Below are 22,331 nucleotides of genomic sequence, written 5' to 3' on the forward strand. Positions count from 1 at the left end.
GGCTCGTGACCGCGGCTGTCCGTGCGCCGCGCTGCGCCCCGCCGCCCGGCGCCGACCGTTCTCCCCGAGACTGTCGGTCGGTCGGGGCTGTCGGTGCGCCGGGCCGCACCCCGTGCCGGCGCCCGCCGCTGCGGGCTGGAGACTGTTCCGGCCCGTCGGCCGGCGCTCGTTGGTGCCGCGGCACCCGTCGCTCGGCGCCGGCTGGCGCCGTCTAGCGACCGCGTCGCGAACTAGTGCGCGTGGTGCCCTGACCGCCGCGTCGGTCTGGGCTCGTCGGTGCCCGCTGGTGCCCGTCGGCTCGCTGCCGTCTCAGTGACGGACAGTCGTGACGTCACCGCTCGGTGATGTGCGCGCCGCAGTGACGTGGGGTGGGGAGTGTTGGGGTGGGAGTGATGGGACGGGGTGGGACGGGAGTGTGGTGGCGGACAGTGGCCTCCGCTGGCCGTGGCCGCCCGTAGACGGTCCACCGTGATCGCCCGTAGACGATCTGCCGTAGCGGCCCGTGGGCTGTCCGCCGGGGCCGCCCGTGGGCTGTCTCCCGTGACCGCCTGGCCGGCCGGCACCGACCTGTGCCGGCCCTGGCTCCCCGTGACTGATCGTGTGACCCCACTCGCGGCCGCCCCAGGCCGGTGATCGCGGTCATTGAGAACTCCGTGAGCTAGCAGCTCTAACCAGTGACAGTACCCGTCAGTAGTGACGGCCACTGCAGTGCGGTAGGTGGGGAGTGTTGGGGTGGAATAGGGGAGGGGTGGGATGGGATTGTCATGTAATTATTGTGTGATGTGTGTCTACATTGTAACATATACTCGCATCTGCTGTCCGTCACCGCCTGACTCGGCGTGACCGACATGCCTGTCACCGATAGTGGCCGCTAGGGACCCCTCAGGTCCCAGTCGGACCCTTCAGGTCCCAGTCGGACCCCTCAGGTCCCAGTCGGACCCCTCAGGTCCCAGTCGGACCCCTCAGGTCCCAGTCGGACCACCCAGGTCCCAGTCAGACCCCTCAGGTCCCCGTCGGACCCCTCAGGTCCCAGTCGGATCCACCGTCCACCGCCTTACCGACCGTTTCTCTCTTCCCGGTCAGCGTTATGAGGTGACGGCTCGGACCGACCCCATGTGTGTGCTATAGTGTATGTGGGAGTGTGGGGTGGGGTGGGAAGGGACGGGTGGAGTGGGGATAATGTGTACGCCAGTACTGGTCCATATAGACAGACCATAGGCACGTTGTTGTTTGCCCGTGCCGAGCTTGGCCCGCCGGCCCGCTATTGTATGTTCGTACCGATGTCTTTATGGAGCTCTGTATTGGCGACTACCGCCAATCTGTCATTATATTGTTCGAACTCAATATGTACGTACCATGTAGTGTAAGTGGCGCATACCGTCTCCGATCCATTGACTAGGAGCGCCAGCTGTATGTTTGTGTGTGGAGCCCTATTCGTGGCCTCCTGCCGTCCGTGGACCCTGCTGCCACCGACAAACGTAGTAGATATGTGTTCGTCCAGACCGGATGCCCTTTGTGGCCGACTATTGCTGATGGCTGTGTTCTGTTCGTAGCCTGATGCCGATCGAGGCTGCCCTGTCGTCCGTGGCCCCGCTGCCACCGACCAGTCATTGACGCTCAGTGACCTTACGCTGACTAACCTGTTTGGTCTGATGACGCCCAGCGTCCCTGTACGATTCGCTGATGTGTGTCGCACCGATGTGCTGCCCGTCTCGGTCGGCCCGCACCCAGGGCTCGTCTGGCCCCCCTCTACCCCCCCCCCCTTCCCCGGCACCCTCTGTCCCCTGTAGCCCCGGGGTCGTGGCCGGCCGCTGTCGGTCGACCCTCCCCGATGCCGCACGGGGTCACGGTGCCCTCCCTGCCCCGAGGCGGTGGTGTGGGGTCGGCGCCCTCCGGTGGGTCTCGGCCGGTGTGGGCCGGGAGGGCCCCGGACTCCCTCTCCCTGGCTTGGTGCCTGGTGGCTGGTGACGGGCGGCCATGGTGATGGCGTGGTGCGGCTCACCACACGATGGTGAGGCACGGATGCAGGCCTGGTGCCGCTTAGTGCTTAGATGGTAGCGTCACACGGGGAGCGCTGCTCTGGTGATGGTGTGGGCCGCTACGGCGGCGGGCAGGTGGGCCCCAGTGGCCGCCCCGACCGACGCGTCGGACCGCCAGCCGGTGCCGGGGCGCACAGCTGGCGGTGCCCTGCTTTGGTGATGGTGATGGTGGTGCAGATCCCCAGCAACCCCCTCCCCTCCCTCCCTGGCCCGCCGCGCCGGCCCGCCGTGGTGCCTCCCCCACTGCCGCCTCCCTCCTCCCCCTCCCCGATCCTCCCGCCAGCCTTGCCCGGGGTGTGTGGCCGACCGCCATGGTGACCCTCCGGGGTCTGTAACTATTGGCTTATTTATCTCTGTGCATGGTTTGTAAAACGGACCGGCATGACTGTTGCCGCCGTTATGATTTGTTTTGTTTGTATGTCCCACTGTTTGTTATCACCATGTACTTTTCTGAATAAAAAAAATCTGTTCTTATCAGCTTAATATCTGATACGTCCCCTACATGGGGACCAGAATATTAAACTGATTTTTGGACTTTGGCGGGGTTTTTGGAGCTTGCTCCAGCCCTGCCGCGGGTTGGCCTGGCATTGCACTACAGCCAGGATCGGCCCACTTTTGTTATCATGCGTTGTGATATGTGGTGAAAATAAAAGGATAAAGATACTTTTAAGATATATGACAATAAAAATTGACAAAACATGAAAATACGCCTCTTTTTGATCATGGTCATAGACAAACGCTCATACTAAATGGAATAAAAATGCGGGTATCGGCAAATTGTACCTGTGACCCCTCAATGTCCCTGAGGTCATCTCAGGTCATGAAGAAAAATGACCCAATCAATATCATTATGATTATAGACGTTTTTTTTTCTCGAATTCCACTACTACGTGCCGCCCCCGACCCGAGCCACGATAACCGCTACAATAGGCGAATTAATTCACGCATTTATTTTGTTCCCAGACAATCGACATCTTTCAAGTACACGGTGCATCGGCGTCCTAAAATGTGACTGGAAAGGCCGCTCTATCTGGTGAAACTCAGTAAAGACGGTGCATCATCATCTAACTGAGGTACCTGTAAAGCTGACATCTTTATCACTATTCATTCGGTATCAGTGATGGACAGTGGGGGGCGTGTGGGAAGTTGTGGGTGACGACAGCTTTGCCTTACGTAAAGCATCATATGCTTTTAAAACTTTTCTCTTTTTATTAGTTTTGCTATAGCGTGAGGCGTGCAATCGTATATCGAAATGAAAAAAGTAACTGGAAAAATAGCAGTATCTATCGACATTCCTTACATCTGTGCTTTGGTAAGGTCCTGACAAATGCTTTATTTATTCATATTAGCCGTTTTCACGACGGCCATCTGGTACACATTTGATGCACAGGTGGTACAGATAAAGTGCAGAATTGGTCAAATCAGGTTCAGTGTGTCCTCTTAGCAGCTATCAGCTAGCACTTATATGCACTAATTTCTTATATGCCTGATTTGTCATATTTTCAGAGAGCATCATCGATTAAAACACTGTAATAAATTCATAAAATGAAGCTATTTGCTGTAAAAGAAAGTACGTGCAGATTTGATCACATCAGGTGCATTCGCCGGATAGACCGTCGTGAAAACGGCCATTAACTACTATCAAGATACATTTTTGTCGATACGTGCCTTATTCGTTACGTACATGATTAATCAGTACTTTTGCTGACGTACATGTGCAATACGTACTTTTGCGATGCATGCTTTTGTCTGCATGCAGCTAGGGGGGGGGGTAGAGCTAGGGGGGGGGGGGGGGTAGAGCGCTGCCATACGTCGTGGTGTTCGACTGTGCTGCCATCTGATGTCGCACCACTGATAACTGTCGGCGCGGCGCCGCCGTCTCCATTTGCGTGTGTACAAACGCACGGTCGAGAGCCACTAATTCGAAATTATTTCGAGTTTGGCGATCTTTTGTGCTTACAGATACTTACCATGGTGAGGATAAACTGAAACTGCGTATACTTTGAATGTAACATAATGGACCACTCTTATCACTCGCCGTGGCCACTAGCGCTCACGCTATAGCTCTGCATCGTTACTAGTACTAATAGTTATCCCTTAACTGCATAAGTATCTAAAAGTGTTGTGCTTAAGTATCGCTTCTCGGCCTTTTGGCTAAGATCAAAGTGTAGTATCTGTGGGTTTGTTAACCTATTTTGAAGTCGCGCGAGGCGCTTTTCACTTTGATTTTAGCCAAAAGGTCGGGAATTGTATTCCCTGTCGGATCTGTGGTGTGCAGTGTTTCTGTGCCAGTCCGCGTGGTGTCGCCACCGTCGCCGCCTACCGAGGAGGGGGCGCCGCTGCTGCTCTACACCAGGTGAGACCGCGCGGCGACTGCCTCCCCCCCCCCCCCCCGGCTTCCGGGCAACGGCCTTCAGCCGTTGACCCGTTTTCAAAGGTTTCGCGCCAAAACCCAAACCGTTGGGATTTGGCGCCAAACCTTTGAATTTGAACTCCCTTCCCGCCCTTTCCCACCTAACGCCGGCCTGTTGATGAACGTTTCTTGTTTTTGCTAAATCTCTTTTGATCTCATTCGCTTCAATTCTACCCCTTTTCGGCCTGTTTAACGTCTAAATAACCCGTATTCCGTGCACCGTACCCATACCGTTTCTCCACTCCGGCCTCGCCGCGTGGTTTCCCGGTGCCCGAGCCGGCGCCCCCGACTCGCTGGCTTGTGTTGTGCTGTGTTGTGGTGTGAGTTGGTCAAAGGTATTGTATTGCCTCGCTGTGCTATTGTGTTTCATACCATGTCTGTGTCACCGCACCATGACCCCCCCGTGTCCCTTCCCCGGGCGGCGGACACCCAGCCCCAGATTGTTGATGGCCGGCTGGTGCTCCCCTTTCCCCTCCCCGGGCTGCTCCTGTGCCCCGTGGAGGGATGTGGGGGGCGCTATGCCAACTGTGATGCCTCGACTATGCGCCAGAGTCTGAGGCGCCACATCAAACGCTGCCACGTGGCTCTGACCGACGCCCAGTGGGTGTGTGGTGGGTGCAGGTGCCGGCTGCCGTACCACTTTTCGCGGCACGGCTGCTTCGCCCAGCCGGCCGCCGCCGGCCCGGTGGCCATGCCCCACCGCTGTTGGTGCGGCCGGAGCTTCACGACCCGGCGCGGCCTCACCAACCATGCCCGCCTGTGCCGCCGCTCCCCCGTCCACGTGGACACGCCGTCCCTCCCGCTGACCGCTGGGACTGACCGACCGGTGGCAGGTGACGACGACCTCTCCCTGCCCCCGCTCACCCCTCCCGAGGCCCCCGTCCGCGGCTCTGTATCTGACCCCGGCCCCGGCTCGCCCCGCTCGAGTCTGCCGAGCCCGCTGGCTGACCGGCCCGGCTCTGGTGACGTCACCCTCACGCCTGATGACGTCATCCCTGGCCCTGTGACGTCCCGGCCCGGCCCCTCTGTGCTGCCGGACGGCCCGGGTGACCGGTGTGACACCCCCGTCCCTGCTGTCACTGTGACTGTGTCGCCCGGTGTGTCCTCGGTGGACTGGTCGCCCGTGCCGTCCCCTGGCGTGATGTCGGATGTGACGTCACGCGTGTCGTCTTCTGGTGTGACGTCCACCGCATCCTCTGACTCTTCTGAGGCGTCCACCCCGCTCGGCACCCCGTGTGCCCCGACGCCCCGCGCCCGCCGGTCCCTGGCGTCCCTGCGGACCAGCCCGGCCCGGCCCGACCCTCCCGGTGACCCCGTGTCGCCCCCTGCTAACCGGGACCGTCCCAGCCCCCTCCAGCGGCTCGCCCGGCGATTCATGGCGGCGATCGGCCGTGGCGGCCGGCGGCCGGTGGCCCCAGCCCGGCGGGACCCCGCCCCGCCCCGTCCAGACTCACCCCTCCTGCCCCCGTTCCCGCCCTCCCTGGAGGCTTGTCGGCGGTCGGAGAGTGGGAGTGAGCTGGACATCACCCTGGAGACCCCGCCGCGGGCCCCCTCCCCCTCTGACTGGACCCTGCTGGAGGACCTAGCCGTCTCCTCTGACTCCGAGGCGGCCGTGACGGAGGAGAGCCTGCCGCTGTCGCTACGGCTGGCCGGCACCGACTCCCCTCCCCTCCCGGTGGCCGCTGACGCTCCGTCCCCCGACAGAGCCCCGACGCCGCCGCTGGACCCGGCTCCGTCCTCCCCACTCTCCCCAGCTGACTGCCCGCCGCCCGAGAGAGCCGAGACACCGCCGCCGGACGCTGCTCCGCGCTCTGTCCCTGCTCCGGCCTCTGCCTCGTCAGCTGACGGCTCGCCGCCGGCCGCCGCCGGCCGGCCTCCCCCCGCCCCCTCCCCGCCGACTGACTCGGGTAGCGGTGGGGGTGATGAGCGGAGGAGAAGGAAGCGACGCCGGCGCCGCCGTGACCGGCGTGGACCGGTCCCCCGTGACCCGGCCCGTGACGTGCCCGTCCCCGGTGACCCGGCCCGCCCGTCCCACCCCGGCCGTGACCCGTCCTCCCACAGCAGCTCACCCCCGAGGGACACCAGTGGTGACGGCTGTGGCTGGCCCCGCCGGACACTGGTGTTCCACCAGTCCCGTGCTCCCGTCCCACAGGACCCCGTGGACGGTGACCCCCGCCGTGGCCGGCCTGTCAGTGACCTCGGTGGCCCCCCTGTGACCCCCACTGACCGTGGTCGTGACTGTGCCGCGCGCACCCAGCCCTGTACCCCTACCCGTCGTGTACGGACCCCTCCCGGGTTCCCGTCCCGGGGAGGACGGCCACCGCCCGGGTTCCCGGCCCGTGACGTGCCCCGTGACGGTCCCGTGTCACCTGGTGCCAGTGCTGCTGTCGGTGACAGTGGCCCCACACGGACATACAGTGAGGTGGTGCGGACCCCAGTGCCTCACGCTGTGCCGCCCGTGACCCGCCCCGAGCCGCCCGCACCCCGTGCTGTGCCGCTCGCACCCCGTGCCGTGCCGGGTCCCTCTCGTGACTCCGGTGGTGACCGGCGTGCTAACCGTGGTCGTGGAGGCCGTGACGGGGGTCGTGGCCGCCAACCCGCCGCTAACCCGGCCCGTGCCGCCGCCGGCCCGTCCCGTGCCGCCGCCGGTGGCCGCCCCGGCGCTGACCTGACCCGCCGTGCACCCGTGTCACCCCGTGACCGTGACCCTCCCCATGGCGGTGCTGCGCCCCGCCCCACCGGTGGCCGCGGTCCGCCCGGTGACCCCGCTCACCGTGACCGTCCCGGCGGCGCCCGTGACCCTACCGTGACCCGGCCCGGCCGTGGCCGCTCCGGCGGTGAGCCTTCCAGCGCCGGCCGTGGTGCTCGTGGCAGAGGTGGCCGTGGTGGTCGCCCGCCCGCTGACCCGCCCCGTGCCGTGCCCCGTGTCCCGCCTGACCCGCCCCGCGGCTCGCCCAGCGCTACTGTTCGCGTGCCACCCTGTGCTGACCCGCCCCGCGGCTCGCCCGGTGCTGCAGCCCGTGTCCCGCCTGACCCGCCCCGCGGCTCGCCTGGCGCCGCAGCCCGTGTGCCACCCCGTGCTGACCCGCCCCGCGGCTCGCCCGGTGCTGCTGCTCGTGTGACGCCCGGTGACCTGCCGCGCGCCCCGCCTGGTGACCCCGCCGGCGCTGTGGCTGGTGGACCGCCCCGTGCTCCGCCCTGTGCCCCGCCCGGTGACCTGCCCACTGACCCGCCCACTGACCGTGACCCCGCCCCTGACCGACCTGCCGGTGGTGCCCGTGGTGGCGGCCGCGGTCGTGGTCGTGGCCGTGGTGCCTCCCGCGGTCGTGGCCGAGGTGGTGCCTCCCGTGGCCGGGGTGGTGCTGCTGGTGCCCCCGCTGGTGCCCCCGCTGGTGACCCCGCTGGTGACCCTGACGGTGGTGCCGGTGGCGGTGGCCGTGGTGGTGGTCGTGGCCGTGGCCGCGGCGGCCCTGGCCGTGGTCGGGGCCGTGGTGCCGGCCGTGGTGGTGGTGCTGGAGGTGCTGGTGACCCCGCCGGCGCCCCTGACCCCGCCGGCGCCCCTGACCCCACCCAGCAGGGCCCGGAGCCGACCGAGCTGCAGCAGCAGTTCCTCCCGGTCCTAACCGCCCTGCAGGAGACCCGCGCCCCGTGGGAGGATGTGGAGCGGCAGCTCACTCGGCTGTGCGCCGAGGCGGCCCGGCGTAACGCCGACTACCACGAGCGGCGCCGGCGCCCCGCCCCCTGGCGCCCTCCGAACGAGCGGCCGCCAGCTGACCGTCCCCCCGCCGCCCCTCCCGCCGGCGAGCCCCGCCCCCCGCCAGCGGAGCAGGAGCCGGAGCCGGCCGAGGACCACCGGCGGCCCTGGCAGCCGCCGGCCTACGCGGCCGAGGAGGCCAGCCGGCTACAAAAGTTGTACCGTGCCAACAGGGACAAGGCGGTGCGGCAGGTGCTGCGGGAGGAGACGCCCCCGTGCCCCGTGCCCGGCGAGCAGCTGGCGGCCCACTTCGCCCCTCCTCCCTGCCCTCCTGTGGAGTGGGACCGGCGGCCGCAGGAGGTCCCTGACCTGACCCCCGCCGCCCCCTCCCCGGCCCTGACCGCCCCGTTCCGAGCCGACGAGGTGTGGGGCCGTCTCCGGCGGGCGGCCAACACCGCCCCTGGCCCTGACGGGCTGCGGTACGCCGCCTGGCGCGCCCTCGACCCCGGCGCCCTGCTGCTGACCCGGGCGTTCGAGCTGTGCCGGCTGGCGCGCCGCGTCCCGCCCACCTGGCTTGTGTCGGAGACGGCCCTCCTCCACAAGGGGGGTGACCCGACCCGGCCCGACAGCTGGCGGCCGATCGCCCTCGGCGCCACGGTGGCGAAACTGTACGCCGGCGTGTGGGCGGACCGGCTCAGTGGGTGGGTGGAGGCGGCTGACATCCTCTCACCAGGTCAGAAGGGTTTCCGGCCCTTCGATGGCGTGCTGGAGCACAACTTTGTGCTCCAGTGCGCCGTCAACAGCGCACGGGAGGACGGGACGGAGGCCCACGTGGCCTTCATTGACCTGACCAACGCATTCGGCTCGGTCCCCCACAGCCTCCTTTGGCAGGTGCTGCAGCGGGTCGGAGTGCCGGAGGAGGTGGTGGCCGTCCTGCAGGGCCTGTACGAGGGCAGCGCCACCCGGTACCGGGCCGGGGACGGCCTGACCGCGCCGGTGGCGTGCCAGCGCGGCGTGCGGCAGGGGTGCCCCCTCAGCGGCCTCCTCTTCTCCCTCGCCCTGGAGCCGCTGCTGCGGGCCCTCGCCGCCGCCCAGGTGCGCTGCCTGGCCTACGCTGACGACCTGGCGCTCATTTTCAGCCGGCGCAGCGAGGTGCAGGACGGCCTGGCGCTGCTGGAGCGCGTGTGCGCCTGGGCGGGGCTGACCCCCAACCCGGGGAAGTCGGCCCTGCTTTCCGTCGGCGCCCCCTCCCCGCCCGCCACCCTGTGCGGTGCCCCCCTGCCCCTCATTGACCGGGACGGGGCCTACAGGTACCTGGGCCGGCCTGTCGGCCACACCCGACTGTCCCAGCCGCCCCTACAGGTGGTGGCTGAGGCGCGCCGGGACGCCGCCCGCCTCCTGGGGTCGCCCCTGGCCCCGTGGCAGAAGTTGGACGCCGTGAGGACGTTCATCGCCCCCCGTCTGACCCACTGCCTGCGGCTGGGGGTGATCCCCAAGGGCGCCCTGGCCGCTTTTGACAGGTCACTCCGCTGGCGGGTCAAAGGTATCCTGCACCTGCCAATAAACTCGACCAACAGGTACCTCTACAGCCCGACCACTGCCGGCGGGGTCGGCCTGACCCATTTTTCACAGGAGGCCGACATCCTGCTGGCGGCGGCCACCCAGCGCCTCCTCCACTCCCGTGACCCAGCGGTGGCCGAGCTGGCGGCCGCCGAGCTGATCGGTGCCGCCCGGCGCCGTGTCCGCCGTGACCCGACCCCGGCTGACCTCGCCGAGTACCTCAACGGCGCTCCGATGCGGGACGACGGCGGCGGCGTGTCCTGCCGCTCGACCCGCACCCGTGTGGCCACCACCGCCCTCGCCCGCCGCGCCGCCGTCCGCTGGCGCGCCGCTGACCCCCCTGTCCTGCAGGTGGGGGAGGCGGACGTGGAGCCGCGGCGTGAGTCGCGCGCGCTCCGGGAGGCGGTCCGCCAGACCGAGCTGCGTGAGCTGACCCAGATGCCGCAGCAGGGGAAGGTCCTGGCCTGCGTCGCCGACCAGCCGGTGAGCTCCCATTATATGTATAATGGGAGCTTCACCCGGTTCGCCGACTGGCGATTTGTCCACCGTGCCCGCCTCTCGCTCGTGCCCCTCAACGCCTACTCCCGCCGAGCAGGAGCTGACCGCCGGTGCCGGCGCTGCGGGTACGTGCAGGAGACCCTCCCGCACGTCACTAACCATTGTCTGCAGGCACACGCGGAGGCGTACCAGCTGCGGCACGACGCCATCCTGGCCCGGCTGGAGCGCGCCACGCCGGTCTTCCCCGGGGACGAGGTCCGGGTGAACCGACGTGTCCCCGGCATTGACTCCGCCCTCCGCCCCGACCTGGTGGTGACCCGGGGCGACCACGTGTCACTCGTTGATGTCACTGTTGCCTTCGAAAACCGCCCCGAGGCCCTCCGCGCCGCCGCCGCTGACAAGGAGCGCAAGTACGCGCCCCTCGTCCAGGAGCTGCGGCGGCAGGGCAAGACGGCCTCCGTGCATGCCCTCGTGCTGGGATCCCTGGGGACGTGGGTGCGGTCCAACGAGAGGACGCTGCGTCAGCTGCGCGTGTCCCGCGTGTACGCCCGTCTCATGCGTAAACTCATGGTGAGTGATACGCTGCGGTGGTCACGCGACATTTATATTGAACACATTACCGGGACACGCCAGTACTGAGCGCGCTGCCCCGTCCGGTCGACCCCAGGGCCGTATGAGTGTAGTTTGTGGTGTTTTTGTTCATTGTTATGTCTATCTGTGTCTCATGTTTGTGGCCGTCAGTGTGTTCTGTGGTCACGTGTTATTGTTAAGTGTTTGTTACTGTGTCAATTGTGTGTTTGTATTTGTACGTGTATGTGTGCCCTGGGTGTCTGCCTAACAGCAGCAGTCAGTGCTGTGTAGGCAGCCGCCTCACGGTGGCTGTGCCACTCGTTGACCTGCCTGCGTGGCCCGGCCTAATCTGAGCTGACCCGCTGACTTGACCGTCCGAGACCGAGTAGCCTGCTCTGTCGTGGCCATTTGGTGACCGCCAACCTGGCCGTCGCCATCCGACTTGACCCCAGCTGACCGGCCGCTCACACAGTAGCCGCTAACCTGGCCGCCCCCGCTGCCCGCGGCCCTCTGACCGGGGTGTCCGTGGCCCTCTGACCGGTGTGTCCGCGGCCCTCTGACCGGTGTGTCCGCCGCCCGGTGTCCGCCCCCCCCCCCCCGTGACCCGTGTCACTGTGTGTGGTGGTGGGTGCCGGTGTGTGCCGGTGACCCTTGGCCGTGACCGGTGGCCGTGGCCGCCCTGCCGGCGGCTGTAGGCTGCCCGTCTGGCGGCTGGCCGCCCCCCGGTGGCTGGAGCCGCCTCACCTGGTGGCCGTGGCTGCCCCCGGTGGCCGTGGTGGCTGCCCCCGGTTGCTGGAGCCGCCTCACCTGGTGGCCGTGGCTGCCCCCGGTGGCCGTGGCTGCCCCTCGTCTGGTGGCCGCTGCCGTGGTCGCCTGCCGGTGACCTGGGGTCGCCTCCGGTGACCGCCAAGCCGCTCCTGGCGTCCGTCGGCCGCCCTGCGGCGCTCTCCGCCCGGTCACGCTGGACCGGTGACCGGGGCTCGGCGGCCGCTGCCCGTGGCCGCCGCCTGCCGCTGGTGCCGCTGGTGCCGGCCCGTCGGCTGGTGCCGTCTGGTGCCGGCCCTGTCGACTGCTGGTGTCTGGCGCACCGTCAAGTGGCTGGTGGCTGCCCTCTCGGTGGCCGCCGTCAAGTGGCCGCTGCCTGTGGCCGGTGGCCGCCCTCCCGGCGGCCGCCTTCAAGTGGCCGAAGCCGGTGGCCGCCCTCTCGGTGGTCGCCATCAAGCGGCCGCTGCCTGTGGCCGGTGGCCGCCCTCCCGGCGGCCCCTTCAAGTGGCCGAAGCCGGTGGCCGCCCTCTCGGTGGCCACCTCCGTGACCGCCGCCCGGCTCGTGACCGCGGCTGTCCGTGCGCCGCGCTGCGCCCCGCCGCCCGGCGCCGACCGTTCTCCCCGAGACTGTCGGTCGGTCGGGGCTGTCGGTGCGCCGGGCCGCACCCCGTGCCGGCGCCCGCCGCTGCGGGCTGGAGACTGTTCCGGCCCGTCGGCCGGCGCTCGTTGGTGCCGCGGCACCCGTCGCTCGGCGCCGGCTGGCGCCGTCTAGCGACCGCGTCGCGAACTAGTGCGCGTGGTGCCCTGACCGCCGCGTCGGTCTGGGCTCGTCGGTGCCCGCTGGTGCCCGTCGGCTCGCTGCCGTCTCAGTGACGGACAGTCGTGACGTCACCGCTCGGTGATGTGCGCGCCGCAGTGACGTGGGGTGGGGAGTGTTGGGGTGGGAGTGATGGGACGGGGTGGGACGGGAGTGTGGTGGCGGACAGTGGCCTCCGCTGGCCGTGGCCGCCCGTAGACGGTCCACCGTGATCGCCCGTAGACGATCTGCCGTAGCGGCCCGTGGGCTGTCCGCCGGGGCCGCCCGTGGGCTGTCTCCCGTGACCGCCTGGCCGGCCGGCACCGACCTGTGCCGGCCCTGGCTCCCCGTGACTGATCGTGTGACCCCACTCGCGGCCGCCCCAGGGCCGGTGATCGCGGTCATTGAGAACTCCGTGAGCTAGCAGCTCTAACCAGTGACAGTACCCGTCAGTAGTGACGGCCACTGCAGTGCGGTAGGTGGGGAGTGTTGGGGTGGAATAGGGGAGGGGTGGGATGGGATTGTCATGTAATTATTGTGTGATGTGTGTCTACATTGTAACATATACTCGCATCTGCTGTCCGTCACCGCCTGACTCGGCGTGACCGACATGCCTGTCACCGATAGTGGCCGCTAGGGACCCCTCAGGTCCCAGTCGGACCCTTCAGGTCCCAGTCGGACCCCTCAGGTCCCAGTCGGACCCCTCAGGTCCCAGTCGGACCCCTCAGGTCCCAGTCGGACCACCCAGGTCCCAGTCAGACCCCTCAGGTCCCCGTCGGACCCCTCAGGTCCCAGTCGGATCCACCGTCCACCGCCTTACCGACCGTTTCTCTCTTCCCGGTCAGCGTTATGAGGTGACGGCTCGGACCGACCCCATGTGTGTGCTATAGTGTATGTGGGAGTGTGGGGTGGGGTGGGAAGGGACGGGTGGAGTGGGGATAATGTGTACGCCAGTACTGGTCCATATAGACAGACCATAGGCACGTTGTTGTTTGCCCGTGCCGAGCTTGGCCCGCCGGCCCGCTATTGTATGTTCGTACCGATGTCTTTATGGAGCTCTGTATTGGCGACTACCGCCAATCTGTCATTATATTGTTCGAACTCAATATGTACGTACCATGTAGTGTAAGTGGCGCATACCGTCTCCGATCCATTGACTAGGAGCGCCAGCTGTATGTTTGTGTGTGGAGCCCTATTCGTGGCCTCCTGCCGTCCGTGGACCCTGCTGCCACCGACAAACGTAGTAGATATGTGTTCGTCCAGACCGGATGCCCTTTGTGGCCGACTATTGCTGATGGCTGTGTTCTGTTCGTAGCCTGATGCCGATCGAGGCTGCCCTGTCGTCCGTGGCCCCGCTGCCACCGACCAGTCATTGACGCTCAGTGACCTTACGCTGACTAACCTGTTTGGTCTGATGACGCCCAGCGTCCCTGTACGATTCGCTGATGTGTGTCGCACCGATGTGCTGCCCGTCTCGGTCGGCCCGCACCCAGGGCTCGTCTGGCCCCCCTCTACCCCCCCCCCTTCCCCGGCACCCTCTGTCCCCTGTAGCCCCGGGGTCGTGGCCGGCCGCTGTCGGTCGACCCTCCCCGATGCCGCACGGGGTCACGGTGCCCTCCCTGCCCCGAGGCGGTGGTGTGGGGTCGGCGCCCTCCGGTGGGTCTCGGCCGGTGTGGGCCGGGAGGGCCCCGGACTCCCTCTCCCTGGCTTGGTGCCTGGTGGCTGGTGACGGGCGGCCATGGTGATGGCGTGGTGCGGCTCACCACACGATGGTGAGGCACGGATGCAGGCCTGGTGCCGCTTAGTGCTTAGATGGTAGCGTCACACGGGGAGCGCTGCTCTGGTGATGGTGTGGGCCGCTACGGCGGCGGGCAGGTGGGCCCCAGTGGCCGCCCCGACCGACGCGTCGGACCGCCAGCCGGTGCCGGGGCGCACAGCTGGCGGTGCCCTGCTTTGGTGATGGTGATGGTGGTGCAGATCCCCAGCAACCCCCTCCCCTCCCTCCCTGGCCCGCCGCGCCGGCCCGCCGTGGTGCCTCCCCCACTGCCGCCTCCCTCCTCCCCCTCCCCGATCCTCCCGCCAGCCTTGCCCGGGGTGTGTGGCCGACCGCCATGGTGACCCTCCGGGGTCTGTAACTATTGGCTTATTTATCTCTGTGCATGGTTTGTAAAACGGACCGGCATGACTGTTGCCGCCGTTATGATTTGTTTTGTTTGTATGTCCCACTGTTTGTTATCACCATGTACTTTTCTGAATAAAAAAAATCTGTTCTTATCAGCTTAATATCTGATACGTCCCCTACATGGGGACCAGAATATTAAACTGATTTTTGGACTTTGGCGGGGTTTTTGGAGCTTGCTCCAGCCCTGCCGCGGGTTGGCCTGGCATTGCACTACAGCCAGGATCGGCCCACTTTTGTTATCATGCGTTGTGATATGTGGTGAAAATAAAAGGATAAAGATACTTTTAAGATATATGACAATAAAAATTGACAAAACATGAAAATACGCCTCTTTTTGATCATGGTCATAGACAAACGCTCATACTAAATGGAATAAAAATGCGGGTATCGGCAAATTGTACCTGTGACCCCTCAATGTCCCTGAGGTCATCTCAGGTCATGAAGAAAAATGACCCAATCAATATCATTATGATTATAGACGTTTTTTTTTCTCGAATTCCACTACTACGTGCCGCCCCCGACCCGAGCCACGATAACCGCTACAATAGGCGAATTAATTCACGCATTTATTTTGTTCCCAGACAATCGACATCTTTCAAGTACACGGTGCATCGGCGTCCTAAAATGTGACTGGAAAGGCCGCTCTATCTGGTGAAACTCAGTAAAGACGGTGCATCATCATCTAACTGAGGTACCTGTAAAGCTGACATCTTTATCACTATTCATTCGGTATCAGTGATGGACAGTGGGGGGCGTGTGGGAAGTTGTGGGTGACGACAGCTTTGCCTTACGTAAAGCATCATATGCTTTTAAAACTTTTCTCTTTTTATTAGTTTTGCTATAGCGTGAGGCGTGCAATCGTATATCGAAATGAAAAAAGTAACTGGAAAAATAGCAGTATCTATCGACATTCCTTACATCTGTGCTTTGGTAAGGTCCTGACAAATGCTTTATTTATTCATATTAGCCGTTTTCACGACGGCCATCTGGTACACATTTGATGCACAGGTGGTACAGATAAAGTGCAGAATTGGTCAAATCAGGTTCAGTGTGTCCTCTTAGCAGCTATCAGCTAGCACTTATATGCACTAATTTCTTATATGCCTGATTTGTCATATTTTCAGAGAGCATCATCGATTAAAACACTGTAATAAATTCATAAAATGAAGCTATTTGCTGTAAAAGAAAGTACGTGCAGATTTGATCACATCAGGTGCATTCGCCGGATAGACCGTCGTGAAAACGGCCATTAACTACTATCAAGATACATTTTTGTCGATACGTGCCTTATTCGTTACGTACATGATTAATCAGTACTTTTGCTGACGTACATGTGCAATACGTACTTTTGCGATGCATGCTTTTGTCTGCATGCAGCTAGGGGGGGGGGGTAGAGCTAGGGGGGGGGGGGGTAGAGCGCTGCCATACGTCGTGGTGTTCGACTGTGCTGCCATCTGATGTCGCACCACTGATAACTGTCGGCGCGGCGCCGCCGTCTCCATTTGCGTGTGTACAAACGCACGGTCGAGAGCCACTAATTCGAAATTATTTCGAGTTTGGCGATCTTTTGTGCTTACAGATACTTACCATGGTGAGGATAAACTGAAACTGCGTATACTTTGAATGTAACATAATGGACCACTCTTATCACTCGCCGTGGCCACTAGCGCTCACGCTATAGCTCTGCATCGTTACTAGTACTAATAGTTATCCCTTAACTGCATAAGTATCTAAAAGTGTTGTGCTTAAGTATCGCTTCTCGGCCTTTTGGCTAAGATCAAAGTGTAGTATCTGTTCTTATCAGCTTAATATCTGATACGTCCCCTACATGGGGACCAGAATATTAAACTGATTTTTGGACTTTGGCGGGGTTTTTGGAGCTTGCTCCAGCCCTGCCGCGGGTTGGCCTGGCATTGCACTACAGCCAGGATCGGCCCACTTTTGTTATCATGCGTTGTGATATGTGGTGAAAATAAAAGGATAAAGATACTTTTAAGATATATGACAATAAAAATTGACAAAACATGAAAATACGCCTCTTTTTGATCATGGTCATAGACAAACGCTCATACTAAATGGAATAAAAATGCGGGTATCGGCAAATTGTACCTGTGACCCCTCAATGTCCCTGAGGTCATCTCAGGTCATGAAGAAAAATGACCCAATCAATATCATTATGATTATAGACGTTTTTTTTTCTCGAATTCCACTACTACGTGCCGCCCCCGACCCGAGCCACGATAACCGCTACAATAGGCGAATTAATTCACGCATTTATTTTGTTCCCAGACAATCGACATCTTTCAAGTACACGGTGCATCGGCGTCCTAAAATGTGACTGGAAAGGCCGCTCTATCTGGTGAAACTCAGTAAAGACGGTGCATCATCATCTAACTGAGGTACCTGTAAAGCTGACATCTTTATCACTATTCATTCGGTATCAGTGATGGACAGTGGGGGGCGTGTGGGAAGTTGTGGGTGACGACAGCTTTGCCTTACGTAAAGCATCATATGCTTTTAAAACTTTTCTCTTTTTATTAGTTTTGCTATAGCGTGAGGCGTGCAATCGTATATCGAAATGAAAAAAGTAACTGGAAAAATAGCAGTATCTATCGACATTCCTTACATCTGTGCTTTGGTAAGGTCCTGACAAATGCTTTATTTATTCATATTAGCCGTTTTCACGACGGCCATCTGGTACACATTTGATGCACAGGTGGTACAGATAAAGTGCAGAATTGGTCAAATCAGGTTCAGTGTGTCCTCTTAGCAGCTATCAGCTAGCACTTATATGCACTAATTTCTTATATGCCTGATTTGTCATATTTTCAGAGAGCATCATCGATTAAAACACTGTAATAAATTCATAAAATGAAGCTATTTGCTGTAAAAGAAAGTACGTGCAGATTTGATCACATCAGGTGCATTCGCCGGATAGACCGTCGTGAAAACGGCCATTAACTACTATCAAGATACATTTTTGTCGATACGTGCCTTATTCGTTACGTACATGATTAATCAGTACTTTTGCTGACGTACATGTGCAATACGTACTTTTGCGATGCATGCTTTTGTCTGCATGCAGCTAGGGGGGGGGGGGTAGAGCTAGGGGGGGGGGGTAGAGCGCTGCCATACGTCGTGGTGTTCGACTGTGCTGCCATCTGATGTCGCACCACTGATAACTGTCGGCGCGGCGCCGCCGTCTCCATTTGCGTGTGTACAAACGCACGGTCGAGAGCCACTAATTCGAAATTATTTCGAGTTTGGCGATCTTTTGTGCTTACAGATACTTACCATGGTGAGGATAAACTGAAACTGCGTATACTTTGAATGTAACATAATGGACCACTCTTATCACTCGCCGTGGCCACTAGCGCTCACGCTATAGCTCTGCATCGTTACTAGTACTAATAGTTATCCCTTAACTGCATAAGTATCTAAAAGTGTTGTGCTTAAGTATCGCTTCTCGGCCTTTTGGCTAAGATCAAAGTGTAGTATCTGTGGGTTTGTTGACCTATTTTGAAGTCGCGCGAGGCGCTTTTCACTTTGATTTTAGCCAAAAGGTCGGGAATTGTATTCCCTGTCGGATCTGTGGTGTGCAGTGTTTCTGTGCCAGTCCGCGTGGTGTCGCCACCGTCGCCGCCTGCCGAGGAGGGGGCGCTGCTGCTGCTCTACACCAGGTGAGACCGCGCGGCGACTGCCTCTCCCCCCCCCCCCCCGGCTTCCGGGCAACGGCCTTCAGCCGTTGACCGGTTTTCAAAGGTTTCGCGCCAAAACCCAGACCGTTGGGATTTGGCGCCAAACCTTTGAATTTGAACTCCCTTCCCGCCCTTTTCTCTTCTAACGCCGGCCTGCTGATCAACGTTTCTTGTTTTTGCTAATTCTTTATTCGATATCGTATGCCTTAATTATACCCATTTTCGGCTTGTTTCGCACCTAAATTGTCCTTGTTCCGCCCGCGTTACTCTGTCTTTCGGTCCCGGCCTCGCCGCGTGGTTTCCCGGTGCCCGAGCCGGCGCCCCCCGACTCACTGGCTTGTGTTGTGCTGTGTTGTGGTGTGAGTTGGTGTAGTGTATTGTATTGCCTCGCTGTGCTATTGCGTCTCTCATACCATGTCTGTGTCACCGCACCATGACCCCCCCGTGTCCCTTCCCCGGGCGGCGGACACCCAGCCCACTCTCGTGGATGGCCGACTGGTGCTCCCGTTCCCTCTCCCCGGCCTGCTCATGTGCCCAGTGGAGAACTGTGGGACGCGGTACGCCAACACCGGTCCGTCAGTGCTTCGGCAAAGCTTGAAGCGTCATATCGCTCGCTGCCACGTGGACCTGACCTCTGCCCAGTGGGTCTGTGGGGGCTGTCACGAGGAGCTGCCCTACCACCTGTCCCGGCACGGCTGTTTCGCGCAGCCGGCCGCCGCCGGCCCGGTGGCCATGCCCCACCGCTGCTGGTGTGGCCGGAGTTTTACGACCCGGCGCGGCCTGACTAACCATGCCCGCCTGTGCCGCCGCTCCCCCGTCCACGTGGACACGCCGTCCCTCCCGCCGACCGCTGACACTGACCGACCAGCCCCGGGTGATGACGCCGTCTCCCTGCCCCCGCTCACCCCTCCCGAGGCCCCCGTCCGCGGCTCGGCCTCTGACCCCGGCCCCGGCTCGCCCCGCTCGAGTGTGTCGAGCCCGCTGGCCGACCGGCGCGGCTCCGGTGGCCGGCCGGCCGCCGATGACGTCACCGACGGTGATGGAGGCTCCCCCGCGCCGTCTGACGTCTCTGACAGTGACGTCACCGTGGTGTCCCACTCGCCGTCTGTTGACCATGGCCCCGTGACGCCCCGGCCCGGCCCCGTGACGCCCCGGCCCGGCCCCGTGACGCCCCGGCCCGGCCCTGTGACGCCCCGGCCCTTCCCCGTGAGGGTTACTGTGGTGCTGCCCCCCGGGTCTGTGCCCCAGTCGCCCGTCCCGTCACCGGGAGTGATGTCGGACGTGTCCGATGTGACGTCAGTCATGCCTAGTGTGTCCTCCATTGATGGGTCGGCCACCCCGACCTCTGACTCGTCTGGGTCGTCCACCCCGCTCGGCACCCCGTGTGCCCTGACGCCCCGCGTCCGCCGGTCCCTGGCATCCCTGCGGACCAGCCCGGCCCGACCCGACCCTCCCGGTGACCCCGTGTCGCCCCCCGCCGACCGGGACCGTCCCAGCCCCCTCCAGCGGCTCGCCCGGCGATTCATGGCGGCGATCGGCCGTGGCGGCCGGCGGCCGGCGGCCCCGGCCCGGCGGGACCCCGCCCCGCCCCGTCCAGACTCACCCCTCCTGCCCCCGTTCCCGCCCTCCCTGGAGGCTTGTCGGCGGTCGGAGAGTGGGAGTGAGCTGGACATCACCCTGGAGACCCCACCGCGGGCCCCCTCCCCCTCTGACTGGACCCTGCTGGAGGACCTGGCCGTCTCCTCCGACTCCGAGGCGGCCGTGACGGAGGACAGCCTGCCGCTGTCGCTGCGGCTGGCCGGCACCGACTCCCCTCCCCTCCCGGTGGCCGCTGACGCTCCGTCCCCCGACAGAGCCCCGACGCCGCCGCTGGATCCGGCTCCGTCCTCCCCGCTCTCCCCAGCTGACTGCCCGCCGCCCGACAGAGCCGAGACGCCGCCGCCGGACGCTGCTCCGCGCTCTGTCCCTGCTCCGGCCTCTGCCTCGTCAGCTGACGGCTCGCCGCCGGCCGCCGCCGGCCGGCCTCCCCCCGCCCCCTCCCCGCCGACTGACTCGGGTAGCGGTGGGGGTGATGAGCGGAGGGGAAGGAGGCGCCGCCGGCGCCGCCGTGACCGGCGTGGACCGGTCCCGAGTGACCCGGCCCGTGACATGCCCGGCCACCCGGCCCCTGGCAGTGACCCGACCCCGAGCGGCGCCAGCGATGATGAGGACGGTCCGCTCCCGACCATGGTCTTTTACAGGTCCGACGCCGTGCTGGCCCCGTCCAGTGTCCCTCCCCGCCGTGTGCGGACCCCTCCCGGCTTCCCTTCCCGGGGAGGACGGCCCCCGCCCGGGTTCCCGGCCCTGGGTGACCGTAGCGCCGCGCCGGCCACTACCGAGGCCCGCTGTGACCGCCCTGGCACTGAGCCAGCCCGCGACGGTCGTGCCCTCACTGATGACGTGTCACGCGACACTCCCGGTCCCCGTGCTGTGCATGCCCCGCCCTGCACAGGTGCCCGTGACGACGGCCCGCGCCGTGTCCCTGACGCGCCCGCTGCCGCTGTACGCACCTACAGTGAAGTAGTGCGGACCCCCGTCACCCACACCGTGCCGCCCGTGACCCGCCCTGTGCCACCCGTGACCCGTGTCACTCGTGTCCGTGACGGCGACCGTGATAACCGCTCTAACCGTGGCGGAGGTGGCCGTGCTCGCCGCGGTGCTGGTGGCCCGTCCCGTGACCGACCCGGCCCTTCCCGTGACCGACCCGACCCCGGCCCGTCCCGTGGCGCGCCCGGCCCGTCCCGTGGCCGTGCTGGTGGCCGTGCCGGTGGTGTGTCGGACCCGCCCCGTGACCCCGCCGGCCCCCGCCCCACCCGTGGCCGCGGTCCGCCCGGTGACCCCGCTCACCGTGACCGTCCCAGCGTCGCCCGTGACCCTGCCGTGACCCGGCCCGGCAGTGGCCGCTCCGGCGGTGAGCCTGCCGGCGCCGGCCGTGGTGCTCGCGGCAGAGGTGGCCGTGGTGGTCGCCCACCCGCTGACCCGCCCCGCGCCGTGCCCCGTGTCCCGCCTGACCCGCCCCGCGGCTCGCCCGGTGCTGCAGCCCGTGTCCCGCCCTGTGCTGACTCGCCCCGCGGCTCGCCCGGCACTGCTACTCGTGTGACGCCCGGTGACCCGCCGCGCGCCCCACCCGGTGACCCCGCCGGCGCTGTGGCTGGTGGACCGCCCCGTGCTCCGCCCCGTGACCCGCCCCGTGACCCGCCCGGTGACCTGCCCACTGACCCGCCCACTGACCGTGACCCCGCCCCTGGCCGACCTGCCAGCGGTGCCCGTAGTGGCGGCCGCGGTCGTGGTCGTGGCCGTGGTGCCTCCCGCGGTCGTGGCCGAGGTGGTGCCTCCCGTGGCCGGGGTGGTGCTGCTGGTGCCCCCGCTGGTGACCCCGCTGGTGACCCTGACGGTGGTGCCGGTGGCGGTGGCCGCGGTGGCGGTCGTGGCCGTGGCCGCGGCGGCCCTGGCCGTGGTCGGGGCCGTGGTGCCGGCCGTGGTGGTGGTGCTGGAGGTGCTGGTGACCCCGCCGGCGCCCCTGACCCCGCCGGCGCCCCTGACCCCACCCAGCAGGGCCCGGAGCCGACCGAGCTGCAGCAGCAGTTCCTCCCGGTCCTAACCGCCCTGCAGGAGACCCGCGCCCCGTGGGAGGAGGTGGAGCGCCAGCTCACCCGGCTGTGCGCCGAGGCGGCCCGGCGTAACGCCGACTACCATGAGCGGCGCCGGCGCCCCGCCCCCTGGCGCCCCCCTAACGAGCGGCCGCCAGCTGACCGTCCCCCCGCCGCCCCTCCCGCCGGCGAGCCCCGCCCCCAGCCAGCGGAGCAGGAGCCGGAGCCGGCCGAGGACCACCGGCGGCCCTGGCAGCCGCCGGCCTACGCGGCCGAGGAGGCCAGCCGGCTGCAGCGGCTGTACCGCTCCAACAGGGAGAAGGCGGTGCGGCAGGTGCTGCGGGAGGAGACGCCCCCGTGCCCCGTGCCCGGCGAGCAGCTGGCGGCCCACTTCGCCCCTCCTCCCTGCCCCCCTGTGGAGTGGGACCGGCGGCCGCAGGAGGTCCCTGACCTGACCCCCGCCGCCCCCTCCCCGGCCCTGACCGCC

At 64.3% G+C, this 22,331-nt stretch overlaps 2 long non-coding RNA genes, 1 other non-coding gene and 4 pseudogenes across 3 annotated transcripts; all 7 read left to right on the plus strand.

Annotated features, from left to right (window-relative positions):
* Positions 1–728: 728 nt before the first annotated feature.
* Positions 729–2,431, plus strand: LOC122375616. Its single transcript, XR_006255425.1, has 2 exons — positions 729–946; positions 1,007–2,431. It is a non-coding gene; the product is annotated as an uncharacterized LOC122375616 (long non-coding RNA).
* A 50-nt stretch (positions 2,432–2,481) lies between these two features.
* LOC122375623 lies at positions 2,482–2,657 on the plus strand (annotated as a pseudogene).
* Positions 2,658–4,173: 1,516 nt separating this feature from the next.
* On the plus strand, positions 4,174–4,343 carry LOC122375635 (annotated as a pseudogene).
* An 8,482-nt stretch (positions 4,344–12,825) lies between these two features.
* On the plus strand, positions 12,826–14,527 carry LOC122375617. The gene is made up of 2 exons (XR_006255426.1): positions 12,826–13,043; positions 13,104–14,527. It is a non-coding gene; the product is annotated as an uncharacterized LOC122375617 (long non-coding RNA).
* A 50-nt stretch (positions 14,528–14,577) lies between these two features.
* On the plus strand, positions 14,578–14,753 carry LOC122375624 (annotated as a pseudogene).
* A 1,515-nt stretch (positions 14,754–16,268) lies between these two features.
* LOC122375644 lies at positions 16,269–16,461 on the plus strand. Its single transcript, XR_006255434.1, has one exon. It is a non-coding gene; the product is annotated as a U2 spliceosomal RNA (small nuclear RNA).
* A 1,514-nt stretch (positions 16,462–17,975) lies between these two features.
* LOC122375636 lies at positions 17,976–18,145 on the plus strand (annotated as a pseudogene).
* The last annotated feature ends 4,186 nt before the right edge of the window (positions 18,146–22,331 follow it).

This window comes from Amphibalanus amphitrite, unplaced genomic scaffold (assembly GCF_019059575.1).
Source record: "Amphibalanus amphitrite isolate SeventyFive unplaced genomic scaffold, NRLGWU_Aamphi_draft 001884F_arrow, whole genome shotgun sequence".
NCBI lineage: Eukaryota > Metazoa > Arthropoda > Thecostraca > Balanomorpha > Balanidae > Amphibalanus > Amphibalanus amphitrite.